Below are 5,030 nucleotides of genomic sequence, written 5' to 3' on the forward strand. Positions count from 1 at the left end.
AGCAGATCCATCTGTAAGCATTCAAAGAACATCATCTTCACTTATGTTCCTTTCATGGTAATCCATAAGTTTTGCTACTCTTTTTCACTAAACAATTGTAACAGATGTGGAATTATGGGAATATAACAAAGAACCTTGTGAGGCACCTTTTTTGTTACTTAATCGGTATGATATCTACTCTTATCAAATTTTGGGCATTTTTGTTTCAAAACATGTTCTTTGTAATGGAGAATATAATGATTAGGGCATGCATGAATAGCTTGATACTTCATTCCCATGTCTTTCATAAGGACATCTAAATCTCGGTAAGTATGAGGCAAAACATTTGACGGTGGTAACAAAAATTCACCTAGTAATCTACAACATTAAAAAACTAGTATTGGTTATTGTACAAAACAATATTAATCGTACATATTGCATCCAAATGTTACAAATTAATTAAATGTTGCATATGAACATACTAACATTAAAAACAACAAAAAATAATAATTACTTTATCATGTATATAGTACTAAAAATCACAAAATATATTACATACCTTAGGACTTGTGTTACACATGTGTTTGACAAACCATTCACCACCTTTTAGTTTACCAAAAACAATAGAGTAAAGAGAAGAGATGTTTTCGAGCCTTCATAAAGAGATTTAGTTTCCATATCAACGACAAGATAATCAAAAGCACGATGATCATATTGGTTGTCATCATCATCCATTCCAACATTATTAAATGTCTTTTGGATCAATTAATTTGTCCCATCTTATTCAACTATGTTATCAACATCATTATCTTCTTCCATAGGTTCATTAGCTTGATCCTCAATATTAATCACTCCATGTTCTTGAAAATATTCTTGTACTACAAGCACCTCTTCCTCATCGAGCAATGCCCTAGGGGGAAATACTATACAATTACAATCAATCAAGTAATATTAATATATATATCAAATATTGAAATGTCTATATAACAATAGTTTACAAATATAATATATAAGGAAAAATAAATACAACAAAGTCAAAGAGAAATATCACAACTTAGGTGAGACCAAGAAACAAAGGCAACAAATCAATTATGATGCTTGTGCAACTTATCAAGATATTTAAGAATATGTTGAAAAAATATAAGAAAGATGTTACTTTTCTTTACATGTAGGAAGTGAGACAGTTTCTAAGATATATAGTCATGACCATAATAAAAAAAACATATTGATCTTATTTTTCATTCATCATTGTAATGTCATATTATTTCTCAATGTCATATTTTGCGTAATTTATTTTTAAAAATTATTAATAATGCTCCATAAAAACCCATCTTTAACCTTTAAATACTCTAGGTCCAAATTAACACCCTAAAAAATATACCCCCATAACACCTTAACCCCATTCCCCTAAGCCATTAAATCCCTAACCCCTGATCCCTTAACCCCTAACCCTTTGTAAACACTTAAATAGTAACACCTTATCCCTAAGCCCATAAATTAACTAACTCATAACTTGACCTAACCCCCTAATCGATCTTAACGAAAATAATCAAATAATATTTCTAGTCCACATCAAGATGACAACATAGTTCAAACACTTCCCAAAAGAATATTATGAAATACATTTACAATAAAAATATAATACAATTTATAATACAAATACATACAATCTAAAATACAATATACATGTAAACATTTACAAAACCAATCTACAATACAAAGACATATAATAAATAACTTATAAATAGATGATATTCATGTCCACCTTTAGCGTCTTCATACTCTATACAATGATTTTTAGTTGATGTTATTAGAATTCTCCTTGGTCTCATGCCATTCCATTTTCTACAAGGGCAATAATTTTTTCCATCCTCAGAAACCCTTGATGTTGATCCCACGTATCCCTGGTCTCCTTGGGGAATGTTGTGTGACAAATTTTATCACCAAACTTTTAGTGATGATTTTGTTCAAAATTTAACCTAAAAATAAGCCTACAATCTTTCAAAACAATCACAACTAATATATATAGCAATTATGTCAAAGTTTTATGATGTTAGCGCCTCTACACACACACATTGTTGGGAGCGGGATCCCCCATGGGCAATTTTGGGGCTAAAAGCCCATGTTTAAGTCAATTTTTGTAATATTATTGTAAAGACTCCACATTTTATGGTCGTGGAGCGTGAAGGTGTTGTGGGTCATAAATGGTAGTCTGCCCTTAGTTTTGTAAAGTAAAGTCGACTGTAAGAGATCTACCCATGGTCCGCAGACCATGGGATTGTATAAAAAGAGCTAAGCTCTAAGTACTTTGAGAGATAATGATGGATGATGTGAGAGAATCATAGCTTTAGATCAAGTCTAAGTCTTGGGTTGTAGTGTAGGTAGAGGCTCTGCAGCTGAGTGCGCAGAGGCCTAGAGTAGAAGTCTGCAGTTGAGTGCTCGGACCCCTGCAGTTGTGTGTGCAAGGCAAACAAATTTTATAACCACTTGGAAGATATTAATAAAGAGAGATATTCTGCAATTTTTGTGTCTTTGTTCTATTGATGCATCTTAATATGTTATGTATGAATTTTCTTTATTATGCTTATATGGTGTGTGAATGAATGCAATTACATTGAATAACTGAATGCATATACGAATATATGTTTACGTGGGGATAACTATAATTGTTTGATAAGATAAGCAAGGAACTTAGATTAATCGAGGAATTTGTACGACACACTACCATAGCAGCGTGAAAATACCTGAGCAACAGGCTCGGGCTGTGCGAAGGATGATCATATCCTTTCACGGAGGTATTGAAGAACGAAACACAGGGTTTGTCTTACAAGCCCTAGAGCAAAGCAACCTACGCAAAGGCAAGGATAGAGGGAATTAAATGACATAACGACCATCTTAGGGTGTAGAAAATTGGTTCCAACATCCCTCCATAGTGCTTCGGGTGAGACTTCAGTCCGCACTTTGCAGGCTGATGCCAAAAGGGCCAATAATGTAGGGATTTGTTTGGCTAATTAACACTGAACCTGGGTCAGGCCCCCTCAAGCCAACAAATGGTTATGTTGCCAAGACCAGAATCTGCATAAGAGATGTGCAATGTCGTATCGTTGGAATCCAACTAAGAAGGAGATTGGAGATTGGTTGGATAGAAAAATCCACGAATTCGCGGCACAAGAGAACATAAACCCATGACTAACAAAAGAACAATGGTTGGACAGATGCCTACATACAAAGATCCATGAGATATTTCTCTACTCCTTCCATATTGAGCTATACGAGTGGATCACGAAGCTAGCAGATAGCTAAGGAAGGTGGAAACTTGACGGTCCTATTGTGTGGACCCCAGAACTAGTGCGAAGGTTGGAAGCATCGGAGGATAAGATTGCCTGCACTATTGATCATTGGCTCGATCGTATCATATGAGGATTTATGACTGAATTCACGGTCGACACCTCATTCAGCTATAACAAGGCAGAGCAACGCTTTTTCAAAGGACTGCGAGGTAAGTACGTTAAATCTTTGAATACTTGGATTAAAATGTTGTTGTGTGAAAAGTGGGTTATGTAGCTACCTTGATGTTCAGAACTACGCGAAGTAGAAAATCTTACAGGAATGAAGGTAAAAAGGGTCCGGAGTATAGCCCTTTGATTTCACCTCCGTGAAGTGACGAAGAAGGAATAGAAAAGGTTTCTCCACAAAGTGCTATTCAGTTAATAAGACAAGGATTCTTGTGAATACCACCTCTGCCAACACCACCTCCAACTTCACCACCCTCACCTCCAACTTCGCTCGTACCACCTCCACCTCCACCATGGTTCAGTATGGCAAACGCAGTAAAGCTGCCTTTGTTCAAAGGCTTTGGAAATGAGGATCCAAACCAATTACGGTTCTTTTTGAAACTTGTATGGGAATCATAAGGTGTTACAAATGATCATATAAAGAAGGCAACATTGGTTAGTGCCCTACAAGATCACGCGCTAACTTGGTATATTAAGTACTCTAACGATAACCCGAATATTGGAGTAGCAGACATCCAGGAAGCACTAAATAGGGAATTTAGTAGGCCTAAATCTAAAGCACAAACGATTGTGGGATTCAAAAAGATTGCGATGCAACCAGGTGAGACACCTTGGGAACTAGATCAGAGGCTAAACCTACAATCCGTGAAGCCAACATGAATTTGGCAGATGGATAGCATCACGAGTGGTTTGTGGCCTCGCTACTACCACACTTAAGGAGTGCATTTTCGCAGCAAAAGATAACAACTAGGGCAAAGGCCTTGGAGATTCACATGGGACTACATGAGACTCTAATGCAAGATCCTAATCTAGGAGTTTAGTAGATCCATGCGCAATTGAAGAATCTATGCCTTGAGATGCAAAGTCTGAAGTAGGACAACACGATCCGACTAGAGGTATGCGAGGAGGTATGGTGCTCGAAATGCAAGAGTCAGGGTCATGACAAAGACCATTGCCCGGTCTTTGCAAACTACATTGCAGTAGGTGGACCGACGCCTTTAAGGCCAGAAGCTCAAGCAAGACCTAGCGTGGGGCCTGCATTATGGTGCGCTATCTATCAGGTAGTTAGAAAACATGCCACGGATAACTGTCACTTGCTACAGAAGTATGTATAAGCACCGCAACAGCTGTTCTGCAATTTTTGTAGGTCAGTAGGACATGATGAGCATACTTGCAAGAGTTATGAATTGATGATGGATAGAACTCCCGCCTATAGGGTTTAGGCCGAAACGCAACCCCTTGACCAGAATGTTGGGATGGCACGTGTTATCGGGAAAACTAGTGTCTATGCAGAGCTGCTAGTCCCACTAAGGCTGGTAGCTACCTTAGAAACAAACAAACTAAAGCTACTTTCATTTTCCTTTATGAGAAATAGATAAGAGGGGAATAAAGGAGACCAACCTCTGTCTTGCGCTTGGTTCCTTGCTTGATTCCTCTCCCTTCTGATAGATCTTTGCCACTTGCTTCCTCGTTTGCCCAGCTTCAAAGAGCACCTGTAGAATCAAAGCAGCATAACACTATCCAAGAACACAGATC

This window comes from Pinus tabuliformis, chromosome 7, assembly GCF_031772625.1.
Source record: "Pinus tabuliformis cultivar Carrire ecotype Pingquan chromosome 7, CPIR1, whole genome shotgun sequence".
In the NCBI taxonomy this organism is placed as follows: Eukaryota; Viridiplantae; Streptophyta; class Pinopsida; order Pinales; family Pinaceae; genus Pinus; species Pinus tabuliformis.